This window comes from Herpailurus yagouaroundi, unplaced genomic scaffold (genome assembly GCF_014898765.1).
Source record: "Herpailurus yagouaroundi ecotype Mexico unplaced genomic scaffold, PumYag 159, whole genome shotgun sequence".
Lineage (NCBI taxonomy): Eukaryota > Metazoa > Chordata > Mammalia > Carnivora > Felidae > Herpailurus > Herpailurus yagouaroundi.
In genome coordinates this window covers 56,022,371-56,049,732 of record NW_024412400.1, presented here as the reverse complement: position 1 = coordinate 56,049,732, position 27,362 = coordinate 56,022,371, and the positions used below count along the sequence as shown (strand labels likewise).

Below are 27,362 nucleotides of genomic sequence, written 5' to 3'. Positions count from 1 at the left end.
AAACAATATGTACATATAAAGATAGGATATGTATTTTAACTGTAATAATTCTATGAATATTTCATATTAAATTGGAAAACATGGAAAAAAAAAACTTTTATAGAAAACATAACTCACCAAAACCGACTTAAGGAACAATAGCAAATGTCAAAAAACCTTCAAACATTACCAAAAATCTCAAATTGTAGTTAAAATTCTATATGTACAAAAACTCACATGCACAATCCACCAGATTCATATGGTTTTATGGGCATGTAATGCAAAATATATAATGAACATAAATCCAATAGATTTTATAATCTGCTGCAGAGAAGTAAAATAATATTTATTATCTATCTAATTTGGTGAGGCTGATATAACCTTTATACAAAAAGAGATAAGGATGGAATGTAAAGAAAAATCATTAGGCAATTTGACTCATGAACACAGAGCCAAATCCAACAAAATAATTAATAATAACAAACACACACATTCCCTACAACTATATGGTCAATTAATCTTCAACAAAGCAAGAAAGAATATCCAATTGGAAGTTACAGTCTCTTCAACAAACGGTGCTGGGAAAATTGGAGAGCAACATGCAAAAGAGTGAAACTAGGCCACTTTCTTACACCAAACACAAAAATAAAATAAAAATGGATGAAACACAAATATAAAAACAAAATGGGTGAAACACCTAAATGTGAGACAAGAAATCGTTAAAATCCTAGAGGAGAACACAGGCAGTAGTCTCTTTGACATCAGCCATAGCAACTTCTTTCTAGATATACCTCCTGAGGCAAGGGAAACAAGAGCAAAAATCAACTATTGGAATTTCATCAGAATAAAAATATTCTGCACAGTGAAGGAAATAATCAACAAAACTAAAAGGCAACCTAAAGAATGGAAGAAGATATTTGCAAATCATCTATCGGATAAAGGGTTAGTATCCAAAATCTACAAAGAACATATCAAACTCAACACCCAAAAAATAAATAATCCAATTCAAAAATGGACAGAAGAAATGAATAGACACTTCTCCAAAGAAGACATACAGATGGACAACAAACACATGAAAAGATGCTCCACATCACTCATCATCAGGGAAATACAAATCAAAACCACACTGAGATACCACCTTACACCTGTCAGAACGGATAACATTAACAACTCAGGCACAACAGATGTTGGCGAGGATGCGGAGAAAGAGGATCTCTTTTGCACTGTTGGTGGCAATGCAAGCTGGTGCAGCCACTCTGGAAAACAGTATGGAGGTTCCTCAAAAAGTTTAAAATAGAACTACCCTACAACTAGTAATTGCACCATTAGGTTTTACCCAAGGAATGAATATAAAAGTGCTAATTCAAAGGGTTACATGCACCCCAATGTTTACAGCAGTATTTTCTGCAATAGCAAAATTATGGAAACAGCCCAAGTATCCAATGACTAATGAATGGATAAAGAAGATGTGGTACATATATACAATGGGCTATTACTCAGCCATAAAAAAGAACGAACTCTTGCCATTTGCAACAACATGGGTGAAGCTAGAGAGTATTATGCTAAGTGAAATAAGTCAGTCAGAGAAAGACAAATACCATATGATTTCACCCATATGTGGAATTTAAAAGATAAAACAAATGAGGGGCACCACTAACCTCAGTCAGTTAAGTGTCCAACTCTTAATTTTGGCTCAGGTCATGATCTCACAGTTTTGAGAGTTCAAGCCCCACACCAGGCACTGTGCTGACTATTCAGAGCCTGCTTGGGATCCTCTCTCTTGCCTTTCTCTCTGTGTCCCTCTCCATCTTTTACTCTCTCTTTCAAAATAAACAAACTTTAAAAAGGGGGGAGAGAGTGCCTGGATGACTCAGTTGGTTAAACGTCCAACTTCGGCTCAGGTCATGATCTCACGGTTTGTGAGTTTGAGCTCCATGCTGGGCTCTGTGCTGACAACTCAGAGTCTGGAGCCTGTCTTTGTATTCTGTATCTCCCTCTCTTTCCCCCCCCCCCACCCTGCTCACCCTGTCTCTCTCTCCTTCTCTCAAAAATAAATAAAACATTAAAAAAAAATTTTTTTTAAGAAAACAAATGATCACAGAGAGGGGAAAAGGACAGAGGAAAAAAAACAAGAAAGACTCTTAACTAGAGAGAACAAACTGATGGTTACGAGAGGGGAAGTGAGTGGGGGGATGGGTTAAGTAAGTGATGGGGATGAAGGAAGGCTCTTGTTGTAATGAGCACCAGGTGCTGTATGGAAGTGTTGAATCACTATACTGTACATCTGAAACTAATATTACATGGTATAATAACTGAAATTTAAATAAAAACTTAAATATATATATAATATTTATGTCCAAAAATAATATATATTATTGTTTTGTGTTTTTAAAAAATATTTGTAAATGTATTATCATTGTGTTTCTTGCGTTAACCCCAATGAATCATAACTGAATATATATTGTGATTCATTGGGGTTAGTGCAAGAAACACAATGATAATAGCATTTACAAATATTTTTAACACACAAAATAATAACATGTTTTTTATGGACACCTACATATACTAAAAGTAGACAAACTTGAATGGGAATAATACAGGACTAATTTCAGGAAAGTTGGCACTCCTGGAGTGGAAGGAAGGAATTGGGAATAAAGGTGATGCCACTTTCACGGCATCTAATTTATTTTTCTTAAGTTGGACACTTTGAAGCTAATATGGCAAATATTAGCATCTTTTTTAAAATCTTGATAATATTCATGGATGTGTTATTTTCTCTGCTTTTCTATTTGCTTGAAGTTTTAATAATTACACGTACACTGTAGTGTCTGTTTTACATACACTAAAATCTATGGGGATTGTGGAGGTTCATTGCTACATGGTTAGTGGGGACTCCCAAATATCACTCTCTGTGGGTTTTTTTAGAGGTATTAGTTTCTCCAAACCTCCCATTTCCTGCCTGGGGTGTTTATCCAGCTGCTGACATCTTTGCAGCCCAACATCTGTTTCCAGCACAACACCTACACCTCTCCCTCTTACATGTCAGTACCACAGAGTCCAGGATATTCTTATTTATCCTGAACATAAATAGTTTTCTTGAGGACAGAGCTGGACTAATCACATTACTGTGTAGGATAGGAATGGGTATCTAGGACTTTTAACTTGTCCTTTCAGCTCTTCTAAAGATCTCCCCCCTCAGTTTTCATCACATCCCTTCACCTCTATCTTTCTAGTGTCCTGGGTCCTTGAATTGCTCAGTTATTCTAGAGTTTTGACAGACTAATCAACTGACATTGGTGGCATCCCTCTGTATTTCCTTAGATTTTAGCTGCTCCCACTCTGTTACTCCCACCCAATAGTCCATTTCCTATCTTCAAAACATCTAAGATCCTACCAAAGCTCACCTACTGTTACCTGCTCCCTCCATTCCCTTTGCTCCTGTGGACATGTACTTTAAAAAAAAAAATGTGGGGCACCCGGGTGTCTCAGTTGGCTAAGCATTGGACTCCTGATCTCCTGGGTTCATGAGATCAAGCCGCATGTTATGCTCTGTGCTGGCAGTGTGGAGCCTGCTTGGTATTCTCTCTTTCTCTCCCTCCCTTCGTCTCCCTCTCCCTCTCTCTGAAAATAAATGTAATTAAAAAAATATATAATCACTATAACTTTAGAAAAATTTGCAAAGAAGCATAGTTAAATGTGTTTTCAACATTGTCAATCAGAAAACTTGTTTTTCCAGTTTAAAATAATAGCATAAAATAAATGTATATTTCATTTTTAATGTAAAGATTTTCCATATAGTACTATCAGATGCAAAGTTAAAGGACTGTTCTGAGATAAACCGAATTTGCAAAGAAGCATAGTTAAATGTGTTTTCAACATCGTCAATCAGAAAACTTGTTTTTCCAGTTTAAAATAATAGCATAAAATAAATGTATATTTCATTTTTAATGTAAAGATTTTCCATATATTACTATCAGATGCAAAGTTAAAGGACTGTTCTGAGATAAACCGAATAGTAGAATATTACAACTCCAACAAAGACTGACATCCTTGCTAAGACTAGTCAAACAATGCTTCAAAATACTGTAGGTATCTGTTTTGAAATAACGTGGTAATTTACCCCAGTAGGTAGATTCTTAAATCTTTTACTGGAAGTACTAGTGTTTAAATCCCTTTCCTCTCATACTGTGGGAATATCAGGGTGTCTTTTCAACCACTAGTTTCAAACTGGTGGCTTATAGGGGCACCTGGGAGGCTCAGTTGGTTGAGGGTCCAACTCTTGACTTTGGCTCAGGTCATGATCCCAGGGGCATGGGATTGAGCCCTGTGTCAGGTTCCGAGCTGAGCATGGAGCCTGCTTAAGATATTCTTTCTCTCTCTCTCTCTCTCTCTTCCTCTCTCTCTCTCTCCCTTCTGTCCTTCTCCCCCATTCACACTCTCTTTTGAAAATAAATACAAAATGAATAAATTTTGAAAAAACCTTGTGGCTTATACACATCAGCAGTCTTACTTGGCTTGTGTTTAAAATAAATTTTAACATGCATTTAGGTCAAGGCGACAGTGTCCTGTTTGAAACAAATCCCATACCCTCTATTTTCTCAACCCTCTTCTTGACTTACATATTTACATTATCTCTCTATGCTCTGTAGTTAATTTGGGTTTACAACCCTCATTTGGAATTCTCAGCAAACTGAAGCCAGAGCCTTCTAAATGAACCCAACTCTTAACAAAGAGAACAATTTTAAGGCATCAGCATTATAAAGACATCTGAAGTGATACCTTCCTTTTACAGACAGTAACAAAAATATAAAAGAAAAATATAGGTTCAGTAAGTCACAACAGAACTAACTGCTTTCTATGAGCATCACTTTGGATGTTTTCAGAGAAGCACAGAGCAATCCCTGACTCCCTGTGTTCTTAGTCCAGATTAGTTAATGAGTCGCCTTCAAATATTTATAAGGAAAATGCTGTATTTTGCTTGGGGAGTAGCCCAAGAGTTTCAGCCAAAATTTGGTGGTTTCACCTTGAAACGTCTGCTACCTCGACTTACAACAGCTGGAGGCCAGTGCTCTGAGAAAAAGCCTGGCTAACGGAGCAAAGCCTAGCAAACATCCCATCTCAAGTTTTATGACTTCTTAATGGCTTGAATCACTTGTAGGTGTTTTTAATACCTGCTGTCAGTTTGGAAATGTTTCTCACTTGGCAACTGGATAAGGACAATAAACTTGTCAAGCAGGCAACTAACTATTCAATCTATTATTAAAAACATAAAATCCAAAGAAATGGAAAAGCTGTTTAGGTCTATGGCTTCTCACTAACACTTTTCATCCATAATGTCTTTTAAAAGCACTTCCCGAAGTTTATTCCCTTATTAAGAGAATTATCAGAGAATAAATTATGTGGCAATAATCTAGTGCTCTTTCTAAATAACAAAGAGGAGCAATAAATATGAGAAGATATTTATATTATGCGCTTTTAATAACTACTGCTAGTCACAAACACATTATTTTAATTAAGGAAAGGTTTAGCAGAAATCAGTTATGGAAAGTATCTGTGGCTAACCCTCTTCTTTCCAGAATAAAATGCAAAGGTAAATTTAAATTTTTGTTTCAGGAGAGAGTAAGTTCGTTGAATACACGAATGTCATTCCCAGACTCAGGGTTTATTTTGTTGCTCCTGAAATAAACTTCCAACTCTTCATTCACATACTGAAATATGTACTTTCAAAATAATTCCTATCTGTTCAGTAATAAAATGAAGCCCGGTAATACTGGAAGAATTACAATAAGACCTCTTCATTTTTATTCAGGAATAGGGTTAAGATACTCGAAAGACATTAACTGTACAGAGTACATCCATGTACTAAGGTTCCAAAATCACTGCTAAGAAAACTTGCAACCTCTGGATTTTAAAAGAGTTCAATCAGCTAAATATTATTAAAATTACCTATGGTACATGGACTATTTCAATATGAACAAACACCTTATTCATTTTGACCAATAATCCATTGGTTACCAGTTATCACTTACTTATAACAGGATTTTATTGAGGGGGTCACAATTCAATGTATTAGAAACATGAAATGAGGGGCACCTGGGTGGCACAGTCGGTTAAGTGTCCGACTTCAGCCAGGTCATGATTTCATGGTCCGTGAGTTCGAGCCCCGCATCAGGCTCTGGGCTGATGGCTCAGAGCCTGGAGCCTGTTTCTGATTCTGTGTCTCCCTCTCTCTCTGCCCCTCCCCCATTCATGCTCTGTCTCTCTCTGTCCCAAAAAATAAATAAACGTTGAAAAAAAAATTTTTTTAATAAAAATAAATAAATAAAAAGAAACATGAAATGATTTACTTTTTCCCCTATCTACTCTAGGAGCTACAAACTGGTAGCCTAAAAACTTAAGCAGTCTTCTGTTTTTCCTGTAGAGTTTAAAATAAAATTGAATATGAATTTAAGTGAAGCATGCACTCTCTTGTCACAGGCTCCATACTCTCTGTGGTAGGTAGAATCCAATTACAAGATGGCCCCTGAATTCTCATCCACTGGGACACACCCATGTATGTAATACCTCGCTTTTGACTGTGGCTAAGACCTGTGAATAGGATGGATGATACCACTCCCACTGATGGTTACAATATATTGCCAAGGTAAAGTTCTTTCCAGATTCAGTTAAGGTTCCTTATCAGTTGACTTTAAATTATTCTAAAGGACAGTATCCTGGTGGGCTTGACCTAATCATCTGTGCTCATTCGGAGAATGTCTTGGCCCTTCCTCAAGCAGCAAAGATGCTTTCTGGTTGGCCTTGAAAAAGCAACCAGTCATGCTGCGAACTGCTTATGAAGAGGGGCAGCTGAGGGCCTGAATTCCACCACTGTAAGGAACTGAATACTGCCAACAGCTTGACTGAGCTTGGAATTAGATCCTGAGCTCCAGAGGAGAATGCAGTCTGTCTGACACATTGATTGCAGTCTTGTGAGATCCTGAGCTGAGGACCCAGCTAAGTTACTCCCACACTCCTGATCCCCTGGAAACAGTGAGATAATAAACATGTGTCATTTTAAGCCACTCAATTTGTGAAGATTTATAACTCAGCAATAGAAAAATAACATCCTCCGTATTGCCTCAATACTCACCGTGATTCACACATACCCTCTTTTCCATCTTTTTACAACTTAGAGAATTTCTTTCATGTTATCAGTTTCAGTTACCTAAACTTAGTTCTATCCAGTTCATAGTTTTAACTTCATAGAAATGTAAAGATTGTCCTCTCACCTAGTACAAGTTATAGCTGTAGCCCTGCCTGCTTGGAGTAACGTGGGTAAAGTTCTGTCTTTCCCACTTTTTTCAGGGTCTAGAGTTCTGTATTAGGTTCTGTAAGGAGGAAAAGGAGGGAGATATTACTGCATTGGTGTATGTGTTGGGAGGTTTGAGCTATGTGGTCGGATTTACTGTCTACAAAGGTGGTATTCATGCCTTTCTGAAGCATGTTCAGCATCCTGAAGCCCCCGTCTGTTGCTGAGGATTCCCAGAGAAGGGCAGTTGGATTTCTCTTGGCCTCTTGCCAGTGGACTACACCCCTGTCTTTTCCACATTGAGAGAATGACTCCTTGTCCCTGAACCTGTCTGAAAGCCCAGTTTTCTTCCCCTAACCGTACACTCACCCATGGGGGGAGACCTGGGTACCCACAGGTTCTCTTCTATGACTTCTGAGGAGAACTGGGACAGGATGAGGTTGCCCCCACCTCCTGGCATGTTATGTTACAATACCTTCAAGCCCTGCTGGAGAGCTCCTTTAATTCTCCTGCCTTGAGAAATACATAAGAGGGAACTAGTCTTGAAATTCACCAATGCTTTCCAACTTCAGGGAACGCTTATCAGGCTCTCTCACAAAATCAGGACTAGTACCACATTTGGTCTACATAGACTTTAGTTCAATATTCATCCAGCCAGAGAATAAAAAGAAAGATTCCTTTTTTGGACACAAATACTCTGTATCATTGGTACCTTCCCTTAAAATTTACAGCACAAGAGATTTTTCCTCAAATGAGCTTTCATTAAACTTCCTGGACAATAGGAAAATTCTTACATCTAGTGGCATAATTAATTTATACAAGAATAAAACCAGCTATTTAAGGAGAGAAAGCTGGGGGCGCCTGGGTGGCGCAGTCGGTTAAGCGTCCGACTTCAGCCAGGTCACGATCTCGCGGTCCATGAGTTCAAGCCCCGCGTCAGGCTCTGGGCTGATGGCTCAGAGCCTGGAGCCTGTTTCCGATTCTGTGTCTCCCTCTCTCTCTGCCCCTCCCCCGTTCATGCTCTGTCTCTCTCTGTCCCAAAAATAAATAAACGTTGAAAAAAAATTAAAAAAAAAAAAAGAGAGAAAGCTGTAAAGCATTAAAGACCAGCAACATCTATACTCTGTTTTCCTCCCCACAAATAAAATTTATACTTATTCACCATTCAAGGAAACAAATGTCAAAACATTTCCATCAATTTTTCCCTCCTACCATCTTCACCAAAAATAGAAAAGGAAGAAGCCCAGGCCCTACGTTTGATTTTCCATACAGTTAATTCTCAGTTAGCAGCAGCAACCGGACTGAGACCCATTCACAAAAAAATCAAAAGCTTACTCCAAGTAATTGTGGATCTATCATCTTACTGATCTCAGAGCTTAACCCACCTTCTGTCTGCCGTAACTCCTAGAAGAGGCTCTGGTGCACAAGTCATCTACCACAGTCAGAAATGGAACAAACATCAAACTTGAAAAGCTACACATCCATTCAGGAAAGCATACATTCAGTGCCATCTTAAACTAATCAACTTTATTTTTTTTTAGAGAAATTTTATGTTCACAGCAAAATTTAAGGAAAATTGCATGCAGTTTCCATATACCTCCATTTCCCCCATTAACACACAACCTCCTGTACTACCAATATCTGTCACCACAGTGGTACATTTGTTACAATTGAGAAGCATCCTCTGACACATCATTATCACCCAAAGTCTATAATTTACATTAGACTTCAGTCTTAGGGTTGTACAGTCTGCAGGTTTTGATACATGTATAATGATATGTAGCCTGCATTGTAGTATGGACCATAATAGTTTCACTGCCCTAAAACCTGTGTTGACACATAATCATACAAAGTCCAATAGTTTATATTAGAGTTCACTCCTGATGTTGCCATTCTAGGGTTTTGGAAAAATGTATGTCATATATCCAAATGTACAATATATAGAGTATTTTAACTGCCCTAAAAATCCTCAGTTCTCTATCCAACCCCACCCCCCCTGCCAACCCCAGCAACCACTGACCTTTTTAATGCCTCCATAGTTTTGCCCTTTGCAGAATGTCATATGGTTGGAGTCATAGATTATGCAGTCTTTTTCAGATTGGCTTCTTTCAGTCAGCAATGTGCATTAAAACTTCCTTTACATTTTTTTTTTTTTATTGCTTGATAGCTCATTTCTTTTTAGTGCTGAATAGTCCATTGTTTGAGTGTGCCATAGTTTGTTAATCCTTTCACCTACTGAAGGACATTTTGGTTGCTTGCAACTCCTGATACTTAAGAACAAAGCACCTATAGACATCTGTGTGCAAGTTTTTATGTGGACGTATGTTTTTAATTCACCTGGGTAAGTACCAAGGAGCAAGATAGCTGGATCATATAGTTAGGCAATGTTAGTTTTGTAACAAACTGCCAAACTCTCTTCCACAGCAGAGGTACTGTACTGTTTTTTATTTCCACCAACAATGAACAAGAGCTCCTGTTGTTGTTCCTCATCCTTGCCAGCATTTGGCATTATCAATGTTTGGAATTTTGACCATTCTAATATGTATATAGTAATATTTTGTTGTTATTTTAATTTGCATTTCCCTGATGACCCAAGATGTAAAGCATCTTTATATATGCCTTCTTGCCATCTGTATATCCTCTTTGGTGAGGTATCTGTTAAACTATTTGAGTCACTTATTAATCAGGTTGTCTGTTTTCTTATTGTTGAATTCTAAGAGTTCTATTTTGATAATATCCTGTATTAGATGTGTCTTTTGGAAATATTCTCTGATGCTTGCCTTCACATTCTCTTGACATTGCCTTTTACAGAGCAGAAGTTTCTAATTTTAATAAAGACTAGCTTATCAATTCTTTCTTTCATGGATGGTATCTTTGATATTGTATCCAAAAAATCATCATCATACCCAAGGTCATTTAGGTTTTCTCCTATGTTATCTTCTGGGAGTTTTATACAGGTAGATGGTTTTATACAGGTAGATGGTTGGTTACTAAAATAACACCTAGTACCTAGTAGCCAAATTTTTACTGAATCATTTTATTTATTTACTTATTTATTTGGTATACCTGTGTGCAGTATAATAAAGAATTTGTTTGGTTTTTGCCTAAGGTTTCTGACAAGGAGTTTCAAAAGCTCTTAGAAATTCCTGAGTGATCCGAATCTTTGCAATGCTAAAGACTCCTGTGGACCCCTAAGTAGCTTCACAATGGAGCTGGTCACCAGGAAGACCAACAAATAATTATAGGGTTGAACTTTCTTCCCCTTCACACTCCAGGGAGGGGAGGGAGACTGCAGATGGAGTTCAATAGCTCGGTCATTAATTGAATCAATTAATGAAACTCAGGGGTACTTCCTGTTTGGTGATCACATTGATATGCTGGGAGAGAGAACCACCCCAGTGCCACAGGTAGAGGGCAAGGCATCTCTGTATTTGAGATGCTCTCAGACTTGCTCTATGTGTACGTCATATAATAAAGTCTAGGGCTTTCCTGAGTTGAGTTGTTCTAGTGTATTATCAAACTTGTGCTGGGTAGTGGGAACTCTCTAACTGGTGGTCAGTTGGTCAGAAATGTAAGTGGCTTCAGGATCCCAAGAACTTGTGCCTGGCTTCTAACATCAGGGTGTCTGGATGGGCACTCTATCCTTAAACCTGTGGATCCTGATCATAACTCTGGGTTATGCATTGGAAACTGCACTGAATTGCAGTTCCCCAGGTGGGACTAAAACAGAATACTGTGTTTAACAAACCATTTAATTGCATTTCCACAAGTGTGTACATTGTATTTGTCTAGTATCTACAACCAAGGCCCAGTCTCAAACTACAAACACTCACAATTAGTGCACAGAATAATTTTTAAACTAACTTCAATAAAATGACAAATAGGAGTCCAATCAACACATTTATTTTTTCCATGCTGCTGAATATTTGCCTTTATTTCCTTTTTAGCCAGTGACCTATGTATATATTTGTTTCTCTGAGTAGTATCATTAAGTAAAATTTTATAGATATAAAAATAGAATTGAGATGCCAGGAACTACAAACTTTGAAATGCATTAAGGTAAATCAAGCCATCATTAACAGTACCTGAAATATATTGTAACTACTACATCAATACATAATGGGACACTCATTAATTTTATGCATTCCATGAAGATTATATTCTAATAGTTTCTAGGTTAGCAGGGGTAAGTAAATTAGGCAAAACATTAGGCAGGCATTAGAAAAGCAGGTGATTCCTCTTACATTGGGTTTTCATAAGCTGAGATAAGTAAGGATCTACAATAGAGGCAATCAATTATCTCAAAAGAAATTCAAATTCAAAAATCAATAACTGGCTTTCTTTGTGCAAGGGGAATATCTAATAGCAGCAATCAGTAACTAGGGCAACTTCTAACCTGATACATTTAGCCAAAATGATTTCAATTTCTATCTCCAAGTATGTTTTAATGCTTCTATTCCATCTTATTACTTTGAAATTTTTCATTAGAGATTCAAAGCTTTTCAGAGCTGAAAGTCACCATAGAAATTATTATAAGAGAACATCTGCTGGAGACACCTTAGGAAGTTAAATTTGAATTTGCTTTAAATATGTAATAAGGGTGATTGTTAATATTACACTAATTCTTTTGCTTAATGAAAGCAAAGTGAATAAATATAGGTGCTGTGTTTCATATGTAAGGACTGTAAGAATGGGCAGATTTTATCTTTATATCATCACATATAAAATAGATTTGTTAGCAAATCAATAGAGCAAAGGAAGAAAATGTTTTTTCTACTGGAGAGTAAAGGACAACCCCTGTTTCAGTCACCACTTAACAGCAGTGTTTGCATTCAAACAATGAACTGTTAATTACAAATGATTGTTATCTGTATGTAAAAACAAGTTCTCAAAGATATATATATATAGCCCACTTCTTCCTCCCTGAATCCCATCAACAAAATATCTCTAAGCCTTTGAACCTACCCCAACTAAATTACATTTTTTAAATTTTCTATAAAAAATGAAAATATTCTATAAATTTGACTTCATAAGGTCATATTCCCTCTCAGCTAGGACAAATTAAAAAAATTTTTTCAATGTGTGCAAAGAACTAACTAGCTTAAAATCTCTTGATTACTATTCTTGCAGTGGAAAAATTTTAAGGAAACTTTTTTTAAAAGAACCCAGAAATGAGCCCAAACTAATTAATCCCACTCCCAACAGTTTATTTAAAATTCTACATCTTTCTACTTTTTCAGTAAAGATCATTTAAAAAGAGTTCTGAAAATAAATACATAAACAAATGGGGTGCCTGGGTGGCTCAGTCGGTTGAGTGTTAAGCATCTGACTTTAGCTCAGGTCATGATCTCACGGTTCCTGAGTTCAAGTCCCGCATCAGGCTCTGTGTTGACAGCTCAGAGCCTGAAGTCTGCTTTGGATTCTGTCTCTCTCTCTCTCTCTCTCTCTCTCTCTCTCTCTCTCTCTCTGCCCCTCCCTCGCTCATGCTCTCTGTCTCTCAAGAGTAAGTAAAACATTAAAAAAAAATTTGTTTAATACATAAACAAATGATGAATACATAAGTTAAATAATTCTAATTGCCAAATATAGATGATACCTGCTAGAAACGTAGATTTTAAATTGTGTTGGGTATAACAAAACTTCTCAACCTCAGCATTATTGACATTTTGAGTTGGATAATTCTTTGTCATGGAAGGCTGTCCTGTGCATTGTTGGATGTTTAGTAACATCCCTGGTCTCTGTTCACAACATGCCAGTAATACCTACCCTCTGCCAAATGCCCCCCAGGGATGGGTCCAAAATTACCCCCAATTGAGAACCACTAGATAGTTTGTTGAAAATACAGAATGCTGAGTCCCATCTCCCAGCATTCTGATTCACAAAGTCTGAAGAGGTCTCCATTTCTTTTTTTTACAACCATTCTGCATTTTTCTTATGTGGGTATTCCCAAACACCATTTTGAGAGCCACTACATATTTATTTGCAAGCAACTTCATATGGAGGGGAGAGACATTCACAAAACACTAAGTGTTCAGCAATCTGACCTCAAACAGCCCTTCTGACTGCCCAAAGTTGAGAGGCAGAAGGAAAATCACAAAATGGGCTCTTATTAATCAGTAAACTGTATATCTTTTTGAGCCTCACAGTATATAGAATGTCTTCATGAGCTCTGGAGTCTCTCAACAATCCTCTGAGGGACATAAGATATTTTATAAACAGGCTTCCTACCATTTCTACCTCATTAGGAGTTACGTTTCTAGTTTCTGTGATCATGAATATCAGCACAACAAAAGCTAATCAACTCTTTCAACTGGGATGGCATCCCTAGAGGAAACAGATGCAGGGTCATCTTATTTAAAATTATACACCTAAAATCTGCCAGAATTCAAAGCTTGGGACTTTTCACATGTAAAAGTTTTTTGGGGTTTTCTTTTTTTTCTTCCCCCCCCCCCCCCAAGATCCACACCTCCTCTCCTTCAGTAGGCATAACTAGGTCAAACAAATCAGTTCACTATAAACTGGTCATTAAGGAGTTCTATACTCTTACCTATACATGTCACTAAAATCATATGTGAATATGTGTAAGCAAAGATTTTTGAATAAATTTTAGTATTTCTCCCATCAAATCATTTACAAATATAGTACTCATTTTAATTAATCTCCCATCTTCTCTGCAAGCTGAATGTTTTTGTTGTCTTTTTTAGAAGTCACGTTACTCCTTATCTACCTTATGGTCAAATAAATTCTCTTTTCCCATGGTCTACTGTCAAACCTATCCTGCACTGTGCAACTGACTTTTATGAACTAAATACAAGACAAGACAGTTATTGCTGTCAAATTTATCTTCTTGATTCAACCCAAATGTCCACTCTGTATAAACCAAATAATCAAACTGGTGATAAGGCTAGATGTAAATTCCTGTGCAAGTCCGATATAACCTCTATCTTTCCTTTTAATCTTTTCCCCAATCATTATTAAGAGATATTTATACTTCTAAGGTCCTCTGAGCAAGATGAAATCATAAGGACATGTCAGGTAAATAGAACAGCACCATAAATAACTGAATGGATCAGCCCAGAGTGTATTGGCTTTCAACAGTCCACTAAATAATGCCCGAGGAGGGGCGCCTGGGTGGCGCAGTCGGTTAAGCGTCCGACTTCAGCCAGGTCACGATCTCGCGGTCCGGGAGTTGGAGCCCCGCGTCAGGCTCTGGGCTGATGGCTCGGAGCCTGGAGCCTGTTTCCGATTCTGTGTCTCCCTCTCTCTCTGCCCCTCCCCCGTTCATGCTCTGTCTCTCTCTGTCCCAAAAATAAATAAAAAAAAAAAAAGTTGAAAAAAAAACAATGCCCGAGGACATGGTATTCAAGCATCTCACTACCAGCTTTCAACTTCTCTTTTCAGACTCATCTCACCTTGATCTTCATCCTCTATGCTCTACTATGAGCCAAAAGGACCATATCCTATTAGTCGATTTTCACAGGACTTCCTACCTTAAATCTTTACTCACTCTTTTGATCCACCCATTCATGAGATTCTAACTTTGCCTAATCTTTAATGTCCAACACAACCTCCTCCTCCATAAAGCCTGCCATCATTACCTCTCATTGTCCAACCTTTTAGAAAGAAATTTCTCCTCCTGACTTCTCAGAGTAATATATGAGTACATCAGCCTTAAGTTACCATCATTTGCTGATACCCTGTTCATACGTTGCATTTACCTAATACCTAATATAATGTTCCGTACTTGGGAATTTTTTATTGATTTAAATGATGAGGTAATATCATATCACAAACTTGAAACTTTCATGTGAACATTAGAAAAAGGTAGCAGCTAGAGACAGTTACCGTAGGCTTAAGAGTAAAAAAATAAGAGTGAATAGGAAAATACTTCATAAACAATTCTGCATTGAGAAGGAACAGCAATAAAAATGTGCCTCTTCTAACCCAAGTTTTAAAAATGAGATTAATCAGTCTAATGGGCTTTCATAACCATTTCTAGCTTCTTATGATTTTCATTTCTAGTTACTATGATGATGAATAATAACCTAACAAAAGCTAATCAACTCTTTCAACTGTAGGGCAACACCAGAGGAAATGGAGTCTGATTTCAGAAAGAGCACTTCAGAAATGATGCAAAACCTATAGTGGTTACAGATGCCAAAGTAGGTTTGGGCCAAAATAGCAAATTACTTAACCAGTTCTCAGGTCACTAATTCATTTCAAAACCATTTGACCTGAAGTAAGCCTGGTGAGCTTAAGTCTGTCTACATGGAGATAAAAACTGTTTAGAGGTACTAGGCAATTGATTCCCCAAAGGACTCCAATAAAAAACAACTTAAGTTAGAGAAAAGAAAACAAGAAGTTCAGACCTTGAGCCACAAATTATTTATGCACTCCTATCATGATTGCTGAAACAGGATTTAAGTTGGGAAAAGCTTTTAAGTGAAAACTTAGATTTTTTCCTAGAATCAATAGAGTAAATTTACCTGACTTCATCAGTTTAATAGAATAAAACAATACCAGTCAAATATATTTCAACAAACACTATTACTGCAAAAATATCCCTGCAATAAAAATTTGCTTAAGTAAACTAAACATATGCTCTTCTTAAGCAACAATCAAATAGCAAAATTCCAGTATGAAGAAGAGTTTTTTAAAACCTTCTACATTCACTTCAATAGGGTATTTTATCAAAATTTACATAAATTTGCCTTACAAAATCTAGTAATAGTTACCCACCAACATAGTTTATTATTACCTGTCTCTGAATATACATATATAGATACATGAACACACTAACGTCAACGTGATATATAATTAACACATGCTTGAGAGCCCAGAGATCTGGATTTTAAATTCACCATCCTTACTTTAACTCACTTTATGCCTTAGGGTCACTCTGCCTCTTTAGAATTGATTTCAGATGTGGAAAAGACAGATGCTTGGACTATATGAATTTTGGACCACGAGAGCTTCCCATATTGTCTGTGCCTTCATGATCTTATATGATGGAGGTATGCAGTGCTGAGATAATCTACACCTTAACCACAAGAGTCTTAAATTTATTCTTTTTGGCACCAGTATGTTAATAAAAGAAAAAAATGACGTCCAAACAACAAAATAAGATTTTCCCTACACCCTACCAGCTGTCTCTAATGTTCTAGAATTTAATCTATTTCTTACCTTTCAAAAGCACAAAAAATTAAGCATTTGTTTATTCATTGAACACATCATTTTAGATCCCCTGTTTTGTGCCGGGGACTGTTCCTAGGCAGTGGGGATGCAGTGATAAACAATATAGACAAGCGATCATAAATATCACAGATCTTATAACTCGTTGAGGAGACAGATCATAAATAAGGCAAGATAGATACGAAGTATGGTAGGAGGTGTGAAGGTGGCTGAGATATAGCAGGGTGATCAAGAAAGTCCTCTTTAAAGACCTGAGATCTTGAGCTGACACCAGAGAATAGGTCATAAGCCAACAATGTAAAGAGCTGGTGGATGTGCATTCTTAGCAGAAGGATGTAAAGCCAAGGGCAGGCCACCTAAAATGTGCCACTTTGACATATTATTTTAAATAAAAGTTACTTAAAAGACATCCTGTCCGAGGACTCTCGGACCCTCCTCTGTTCCTGTGAATGCAAGAAATAAATCTCCTGTACTAAAAGTCCCCTCTTTTTGCTAATAAAAAGGAATCCTCATCACCAGAGATAGGGACCTTACAGCCGAGAAAGCTTTATAAACAAACCTTTTTACTTTTTACTAATCTACTACCTCAACCCAAATTCCACTTAGAATTCCTTACTAATTGAAGCTCCCAAAGTTAAGGTTTTTTTGTCCTTTCAATTCCTCACAGATTTATTGTCTTTTCATCTATACAGTATGAAAACTGCCTACCTTGGTCATTTCTTTAGTCCCCAGTTTCAATATTGGGCCACCATGCATGCATAATAAAACTTTGGAGTTTTTTTCCTGTTAATCTGTTTAATGTAAAGAAAATTCTTAGTCCAGCTAGAAGAATCTTGGCTAGAGGAAATTTTCTTCTTCCTTCACAGGGACCAGCAGAGACACAGGTCTTGGGAAGAGAAAGGCAGTGCTGTGTTGGTCATCAGGATCCACTTACAAGCAAGATCCACATGGAGCACTGGTTTAGAACTTCTATAAAGGGTCGTTAGGAATCATTTTTTCTAGATACAACAAGAAAAAACAGTCTAGGCTTTGCAAGAGTTCTTGACTGCTTTCCTAATCCCACTGGCCACATCCAGTTGATCACCAAGTCCTATTAACTTAAATCATGATAATCTGATACTAAATGCTTAAAAGTGCCAGTCATCTGAGAGTTCTATATTTAGTAATTCATTTAACCCTTACAACCTCCCTACTTTGTAGGCATATTACTATTACTATGTTTAATATGTGACCCAACAAGAGATATATGGATTGAGTAACTTTCATGAAACACAGCTATAGAGAGGTAAAACTTAGGACTCTAAGCAGCATGTCTGGCTCCAGAACCCACATTCTTCTCCATTACATTTCACCAACCCTTATGTGTCAATTCTGTCTCCTCCTTACCATCCCTACTGCCTTGGCTTTATTTAATTCAAGGACTTATCTTCTCTGGACTGGTTTCTTGCAAGGACTCTAATCATTTTCCCTGACTCCACCATCTCCACTTCCCAGAACAATACTTTTGTCCACACTGATGCCAGTGTGGCATTAAGCACATAGTTATTGGAAACTTAAAATGTGTCTGGTCCAAATTGAGATGTACTGTAAGTATAACACCAGATTTCAAAGTGGAAGTGTGGAAGAAAGTGTGGAAGAAAGAATGTAAACTATCTCAATAATTTTCCCTTTGATCACGTGTTACTGGGTCTTATTGCTTCAGGCCCGAATGAGCTAGCAGATTCCACAAAATGTTTAAGCCCTCTAAAGAAGATATCTGCCAGGGGTGCCTGCGTGGCTCAGTTGGTTAAGCATCCAACTTCAGCTAGGGTCGTGATCTCATAGTTCGTGTGTTCGAGCCCCACATCAGGCTCTGTGCTGACAGCTCAGAGCCTGGAGCCTGCTTCAGATTTTGTGTCTCCCTCTCTCTCTGCCCCTTCCCCACTCGCACTCTGCCTGTCTCTCTCAAAAATTAATACACCATAAAAAAAATCAAGAAAATATCTGCCAGCATTTTGTGAAAAATCCCCAAGACAAAGAAGGTAAGACATCTAGGACCAAAGCACGGCATATTGTTTTTCCACATGTCCTGCGACACAAATGTTGGCTACATTGTTCTGAAGAAACAGCATCCTGAAAAAAGAGAGAAGCTACAAAATATGATAAAAGTTTGGCCAGGAGAATAAAGGAAGCCAAAGGAAATCTTCAGAACAGATTTCCAAGACACTGAGGTTGTCCTTTCTGAGAGCTTCCATCTCTAAAGTTGAGTTTATTCAAAAATGAGATTTTTCTGAGTAACAAATAAAACTAGATATTAAATAAAAAAGAGGGGTACGTGAAGAGATAGAATCCAAAAATGTGTAAGCAGGTGGCAAGAGGGGCTGTTTTCTAGAGGAAATATATATACATTTTGGAAAGGCTGCATTAAAGGGGCACCTGGGTGGCTCAGTTGGTTAAGCACCCGACTCTTAATCTTGGATCAGGTTATGATCTCACGGTTCATGGGTTCAAGCCCTGCATTGGGCTTGGTGCCAACAGCCTGGAACCTGCTTGGGATTCTCTTTCTATCTCTTTGCCCTTCCTCTGCGTGCGCACGTGCACTCTCTCTCTCTCAAATAAGTAAATTTTAAAAATAAAAAAAAAGAAAGCCTGCATTAAAAAGGTTCTTGACCTACTACTTCTCAGGGTCTTGAATGTAGTGCTAATGTGCACACCCAGGGCATTGTTGGCAGGTTCCCACTACCTCCTTGGACAACAGTGAGAGGCTGTTTGTACTCAGAGTGAACACATCTAGGGAAACACCTGCACCCATCATCTCGGCCTCTTCTGTGTTCCTGTTCATACACGCTCTTACTAACCCAGCACGGACTCTTTACCAGCAGGACGTGCCACTGGCCCCTATTTCCTGCCAACCTGCTTGTGTGTCTGAGAAAAACAAGAGAGCTCCCTGGGTACCCATTCCTTAAAACATTGTTTAAATTTTGAAATTATAATATTTGAATATATTGAGTTAAATAAAATATATTATTAAAATTGATTTTACTTGTGTGACAAAGATGGGAGGGAGAGTGAGAGGGAAATACCCCTGACGAACAGCATACTAGTGAATTAAAGTCAACTGTACAGGAAGTTTGCTTCCCAAGGATAACTGGAACTGAGAAAGACCACATAAAGACCATAGAAAATGATAAACCAAAACTTTGTAACTATTCTTAAATGTTTAATGCAGATTTTATATTGAACAAGTAATACCAAAAATACTATGTTAATTTTTATCTTGTGTTGAAAAGATTTATATTATAGTTGAAACTATCCTAGATTCTTTTTTTAAAACTTTTTTTTGTTTTGTTTTGTTTTTTCAACGTTTATTTATTTTTGGGACAGAGAGAGACAGAGCATGAACGGGGGAGGGGCAGAGAGAGAGGGAGACACAGAATCGGAAACAGGCTCCAGGCTCTGAGCCATCAGCCCAGAGCCCGACGCGGGGCTCGAACTCACGGATCGCGACCTGGCTGAAGTCGGACGCCCAACCGACTGCGCCACCCAGGCACCCCCTAGATTCTTAAAATAAACTATGAATGTACCAATAGGGCAGGACTCATTTTTTTCTTTTTTTTAAATTTATAGCCCCACAGAACTTCTCTTTGCATTTACCTTTCACAGCATGATTACAAACAAGGGTCAGTTACACAGATGTATTCAAGGGCTTCATTAATTTTCCCAAGGTCCTCTTTATAACATTTTCAAAGTCAAATCATCCTCTTTAAAATAATTATCTTGTTCTCATTCTCGTCAATTTTTATCTTCTTGTTTTCTGGTTTAACTTCCACATCCTTGCTTGTCAATAGCTTTGTTCCAATTTAAGTAATTTGTCAGTATTACTAGCATATGCTTTATCCAGTAACTTTTGTGAAAATTATATTTTTACTTTATAATCATTTAGTTTTCATTCATTGTTGTACTGCCCTAAGTTCTATTAAGAGATTGATCTTCAAAGATGTTAGAATAATGGGCCAGAGATACTAGCAATGAGCAAAGAGGACATTTGAATGATAACTAATTTTTATAAGAAAGTTTATTAAACGAAAAAAAATTAAGAATAAAAAGGGGTGCCTGGATGGTACAGTCAGTTAAGCATACGACTCTTGATCTCAACTCAGGTCATGATCTCACAGTTCATGAGTTTGACTCCCGCATTGGGCTCTGCACTGATGGCATGGAGCCTGCTTGGGATCTTTCTCTCCTGTCTCTGTCCTTCCCTGTCTTGTGTGTGCCTGCTCACTCGCTCTCACTCTGTCACTCTCTCTCAAAATAAATAAATTATAATAAAGTATATCAGTTCATAGTAAATAATTTCTGGTTACAATAACTATCTCTTCTCTATCAAATGTAGTAATTTCAGGGATACAGATACCAAAAGTGTTGTTAGAAGACTTCTGTTAATTAGGAGAGCAAAATTAAGATTGTAGTCAAGACAGTAAACTGTTACATAGAAAACCATAAGAACTCAGGATATAGAACCTAGTGTATTCAACAAAATTCTTCATTTGGTAATTAGAAAAATGTTCTGTGAAACCTTTAGAGGGAAACCCTCTTAGGAGAAGGAAGTCTCCAAGAAGAGAACAGAGACAGAGGGAATATCCTGCATCCCTACATGAAATGGAGAGTGTCTTTGTTTTTCTGTGCACTACACTAGCTCCTTTAAGCAGCAGATTCAAAACTATGTCATTATTCCACAAGATGCACAGAAATGGCTCAAAATTCAAATCATGTTTAAGGCCTGAAGCTGAGAAAAAAAAAATGTCTCTGTTTTAGAATCATAAAATACCCTATTCTGAGCAGATTGTGTGGGAGGGGCAACTGAGAACCTAGTTCACTGGTGTCCAGATTGACACCAATCTCATTAATAATGTTTTTTTTTTCTTTTACAAAAGTTTCCCCTGCCTCAGGCTATGTAGGCGTCTAGCCCAAGGTGACACTGAAGTGGCTGGAGAAGCCAGCTACAATCAAAGGGCTGTCAAGGATTTGCCGTTGGAGTTGACATAACCTCAGTAACTAACCACTTTTGTAAAGAGGTATTGATAACTTTAAAAATCATAACCTCAAATCACAGTGTTCTTCCAGAACTGATAGTTCAACCTTACCTATTCAGCATATAAAAAACAAAGAATTTATGAAATCTACAAAAATAGCCTGTAAGTATTTGGGAATGAGCTATCTCCATAAATCCATAAATATACCACATGTCCACTCCTCTTTGGCTGGGTCCACCTTCGTGCACTTGGCAGATGCTGACTCTGAGCCCGCAAAGTGTCAGACACTCTGCTAAGAGTGGGGCAGCATGGATGAAAAAGGCTCAGTGTCTTCTTCATATAACTCAGCAGATGTGTAAACCAGTTAGAGCAGATTGTCAAGCTAGTAGAACACACAGTTTGATTGTTGTTCCATTGATTTGGGATTGGTTTTATATTGATTTGGCAGAAAAATTCTATAGCATGGTCTGCCTGACTCCCAGTCCCATATGTTCTATCTTGGCACGTGCAATCACTCAACCCCCCACCTACACACTGAACTGTCTCATTAACTATAGTAAATAAAGGGCCCAATTAAGTTAGTTCCCTCAAACCAGCCATGCCAACGACTGTGTCCAGCTTTGGTAACCCACCGCTTGGTAAGTACTGCTCTCCTGAGCTTCACTTCCTTCACTTCTCCTTCAGCTCCCTATTCTTTGTTTCCTACCACTGAACCATCTGGACAAGCCACAGACCCCATTTGTCTATTTGATGTTTGATAAAGTGTGGTCGATGAACACCTACAACAGAATCACTTGCTTGCTGGGCCCCGTCTACACCAGCAGAATCAAAGTGGGGTGGAGGAGGGTAAGAGAGAGAGAAAAAGAATGAGTTTTAGGGTGGTATGTCTGAGTCTGAATTTTACAAAGTGCCCTCAAAATGATTTCTCCATTTTACAGGATTCTGAATTCTCCTGGTTTTCCTCTTACCTCAACTGTTCATTCTTTGTCACTCTTGTTTGCTGGTTCTTTTTTATCTGCTGGCTGGTAAGTCACTGTAAATACCACAGGACTGAGTCCTTAAAATTCCTCCCTTTCGATCCACATTTATTTCCCTGCAGTCTTATGATTTTAAATACCATCTGGTTACTGCCAAATTTATAGCTCTAGCTTGGACATCTCCCTTGAAATTCTACTGCCTTCCTGACATCCCCACTGAATGTCTTTTAGGCATCCAACACATAACATGTCCAAAATTGAGTTCCTAAGCTTCATCTTCAAATATACTCCTTCTTCTATCTTTTGCAATCTCAGCACTGGCAACTTGACAACCCAGTTACTCCAGCACAAATGTGGCATCATCTTTTACTTATAATTTCCTTCCTCTCCTGTACTCCCTGTACCTTTCTCTACTATGCTTCCTCCACGAGCCTTATCACTATAAAACACAATGTATTTTGTCTATTTATTCTGCCAACCATTTGTCACCCACAGCCCCATTAGAAGGATAAAGATTATTGCCTAATGTTTGTTTGTAGGCACTCAGTAAACTTGTGTTGAATAAACAGAGCAGTGCCTAACACACAGTAGGTACTTAATAAATATTTGGTGAAAAATAATTAATTTTTACCTGCTCATTCTTAAAATAGATTCCTTTGCAATCTCCCTCCAACCTTTCAGTTCCAGGATTACCTCCAGCCTATCTTATTTGTTTTCCAAGTCCCAGTTAGGCTACAGTGTGGAAGTCTGTCAGAGAGTAGATATGAACATGACCTCAGAGTCCACCTGCCAGGCAACAAGTAGATACTTTCTACTATTATTCCTTTCTACATCTGTCAAATGATTGATGACCGATATCACCGAACAGTATCAGCATCACCATTACCATCATTATCAAGGTGTTGATAATACCTAGTCTGGAAAATTTTTGGCCAAATAAATTTTGTGTGTATAACCAAGGGAAGAATATCTTATGAACTCTAAAAGAAGATCTAGTTATACCAGAAGATTTTTAGTCTAAGTAATAGGCTCCAAACTGGCTGACCTCAAACTGTGTGAATATTTGTTTGGCCTACATGGGCTTTTAATTTTTTTTTTTTAATTTTTTTTTTCAACGTTTATTTATTTTTGGGACAGAGAGAGACAGAGCATGAACGGGGGAGGGGCAGAGAGAGAGAGGGAGACACAGAATCGGAAACAGGCTCCAGGCTCTGAGCCATCAGCCCAGAGCCCGACACGGGGCTGGAACTCCCGGACCACGAGATCGTGACCTGGCTGAAGTCGGACGCTTAACCGACTGCGCCACCCAGGCGCCCCGGGCTTTTAATTTTTTAAGTGCAATGTCAATATTTTAGTATTCGGAGATAGTATATGAAAATCTAGGTTTCTGGTTTATTCTCAATGATGGATCAGGTGGTCCTGGGCCTGCATTTCTGCCCAACAGGCAAGCATATCTATCACCTGCTCCCTCCCGACAGGCGATGCTCTCTCCAGGTTTCCACGATTGCTATGCTGCCAGATTTACCAATTCACTACCGTCCTGGTGTCTGTGAGCACGTAATTTGGCAACTAGGACTCACAAGTCCAGATTCTTGCAAAGAGACCTAATACTTAAGACCCAAGCTGCACAATGTTGTGAGACAAAGAAGGAAATGTATAGGCTGAAATACTATTCCTCTGGGGGAAATCCATTGGCTAAATACGGTCTCAAGTTTGGGGCTTACAATTTTTGTAACCAAACCAAGCAGAAATGCCATGTGGCATTCTAATGATCTCTGATAGGTGACATTCTGTGAAAAAAGCAGCAAAAAACCTTTTGGTTTTATTCAAAGCACTGAGCGGGGATTCAGAAGGCAGGAGAATGCATCCCATCACTTTCAAAGGAGTTTGCAGTGAAACCTCCCATTTCTCTTCCATTCAGCACACGGCACGCATTTGGTGACAGATGGTCATTCCAAGTGTTGTGGTCTGTCTCAATATATAATGAAAAATATATAAACCTTCTGCTGCACAGCATAGGCGTGAGGCTTAAACACCTGTTTCAAATTATTCTGATACTATAAACATTGTTGGAAATTGGAAAGCCTTGTGTTTTAAGAAAGTGAGTGGTGCCATAGCCAACTACACTAAATTGAGTAGGCTTGGGTCCAGTGAGCAGTAAAAAAAGAAAATTATGCCTGCAGCTACTGGCAAACAGCTGATGGTAATAATATTACTGAGTGGGAATACAGTTAAAATCTATTGCAGTAGAAATCCTGTATATTCTCAAAGGTGTACTTACACTAATTTCATATATTTTATTTTCCATCTCCTTTCTTTTCAATGCATTGCTTCTAGCATGATCCTTGGGGGATATATTTTAAGGTGGTGGTGTTTTGATGTTCTAATTAACAGAAAGATTAGTGACCCTCTCTACTCTTTTTCCTTTATATGTCCATCAAATGATTGATTACCAATATTACACTCAAGAAACTGACCTGCCAGCATTTCAGCTCATCTAGCAATTCCATCTAAAGAAGCTATCGGAGTTCTTGTCAGTCTACAATAAAGTTGTCACTGTGCTTTCCTGATTCCTTCAGGGAAACATCTGCCTCCTTGAACCTCTCATAATGAAGCACTGTCAAATTACTGAAGGACTACACATCATCCAATAACTAACCTGGAAAGATCACTTGCCAATGGCTCCATGCCACGACAAACAGATGTTGTCTCTGTCACCTACCTGAAAAAGAGGTCAAATGTTCCACAACAGACACACTCTGCTGTCCGCCTTGTGGATATACATTAGTCATTTAATAAGCTTTTTGTTTTACCCTGTATGAAAGTCAGAGGTAGTTTTCAGTTTATTGAGTGGCATATCAGATCATTTTAAAAGCAGACTTATCTTTAGAGTAATTATGCAATCGAACCTGACTTCAAGATTGGAGGACTGCAAATAGCTTGTCAGAATGCACATCAATTGGCCCTGCCTTTTACGTTCATGACAGTTATATGAACACTGTAATCAGTCTTGCCAAAATATGCAAAAATAAATTTCATATTAATAAACATTTGAAACCCACCTTATTTCCCATGTGCAAATACTCAGGGTTAGATTATTACCATGGATCAGACTGAATAAATTCTTTCAATCCTGAACCACTGGGAAAACATAGGAAAAAATGATATTTGCTAGGCTAATGGCAATTTCAATAAAGAATAGTATTTACTAAAATATATTAGGATCAAAACACTGTACTTGACCAAAAATACAACTTCTGCTCTCATAGACCTTCATTTTAAGAAATTTACTTGTTAAAATTTGAACCCGTACAGTAAGTGTTTCAATAAAAAAAAAAAAAAAAAAAACACTTTTTTTTTTTTTTTTTACTCTCTTTCTTTAAAAATATTTCGGGGGGCGCCTGGGTGGCGCAGTCGGTTGAGCGTCCGACTTCAGCCAGGTCACGATCTTGCGGTCCGTGAGTTCGAGCCCCGCGTCGGGCTCTGGGCTGATGGCTCAGAGCCTGGAGCCTGTTTCCGATTCTGTGTCTCCCTCTCTCTCTGCCCCTCCCCCGTTCATTCTCTGTCTCTCTCTGTCCCAAAAATAAATAAACGCTGAAAAAAAAATAAAAAAAAAATATTTTGGGTGTGTGGTTTTCAAAAAATCAACTATTGGAAAGATGTAAAAGGGGAAAAAAGTACTCTCCTCTGCTCTATATACTCACTCTCCAGAGAGAAGCAGTTGTGTATATCTCTCCAGCAATGCTACTGTCTACTTATAAACGATATTATACTCACTGTTCTGCACTTTGCTGTTTTTATTTGAGTATAGATTTTGGAGAGCTTTTTATATTTTCATGTGAAGACAGATCATCTTGTGCAGCAGATGCATATGTGTATATAATAACTTTTTTAAATTTTCTCTGATGGGTGCTCATTTTGTTTCCTACTTTTAACTGTTACAACAATGCTGTAATGCACAAGAGTGACTTTCTAATAGCATTTACTTAAAAATGGAATTAGTTTCTTCGAGAAACGGAGGAAATTACCCAAGTGTCAACAAGTGAGAGCAGCCAGAAAAACTAGTTTCATGATTACTTCAATCAGCCTCACTCCCAGCACAAGGACAGGCTCATAGAGATTACTTCCAAATGTTCACTTATGACCTGTCTTTGATGGTCTCATCGTAGTCAGTTACATCTATGAACTAGGGAATTTCATGGCTATTTCAGGCAGGAATATATGCAGTTTCATAGAGCTCCTCTCTTCGCATGAAGCTCTGTCTCTGTGTGTTTGAGTTTGTGTCTGTCTCTCTTTGTGTCTTCCCTCTCTTTTCCCTATTTCTATATGTAAATAGAGAGAAAAAGAAAAATATATATTCACACATATTTCAAATAGATTTATAGGATATTTTTACTATACTTGTATTACATATTTTTGTCCCTAAACCTCTTGTATGTCCCTTTGATGTTGGGAAAGCCTAAAACATAAAAAAGTAGTATGGTTCACAGAATCTCTGGAGACAGTGAAGTTCTTAAGACATCAGGGAAATGAGAGCATGGATGCACCAGCCTAGCTCCAAAATCAACACTTAAATAAAAATCTGAAAATACTTTTCTTCAATTTCACAATGAGTCTTCAATTTACAAGCCTGCTTTTAACCAAAAAATTTGATATTTCTAGGCGAAACATTGTAAGGGGATATTGAGGAAAATTGGCTGGCCATTTTTTTTTTTTTCTGGCCATTGTTTTTAATTTAGTGGCTTTAATTCATTGACTTTTGTGTTGAAAGTTCTTCTCCTCATCTCTTTATGTTCTTCAGGCATCTTATGACACTCAGATTGTGCCCCTCCCAAGTTTCCAATATCAATCAGACAAAATTCATTAAGAGAGGGCACTCTTTACTTCTGTGAGTGCCTAATCTATTTTTTTTTT

The 27,362-nt window shown here is 37.9% G+C and overlaps 1 long non-coding RNA gene across 1 annotated transcript in view; it reads left to right on the top strand.

Annotated features, from left to right (window-relative positions):
* LOC121033944 (uncharacterized) overlaps positions 1-18,291 on the top strand; it is a 40,281-nt gene extending 21,990 nt beyond the window's left edge. Inside the window, exon 4 of the long non-coding RNA XR_005792214.1 lies at positions 17,326-18,291. This is a non-coding gene — a long non-coding RNA (uncharacterized LOC121033944). The remainder of the gene's footprint in view (positions 1-17,325) is intronic.
* Positions 18,292-27,362: the final 9,071 nt, after the last annotated feature.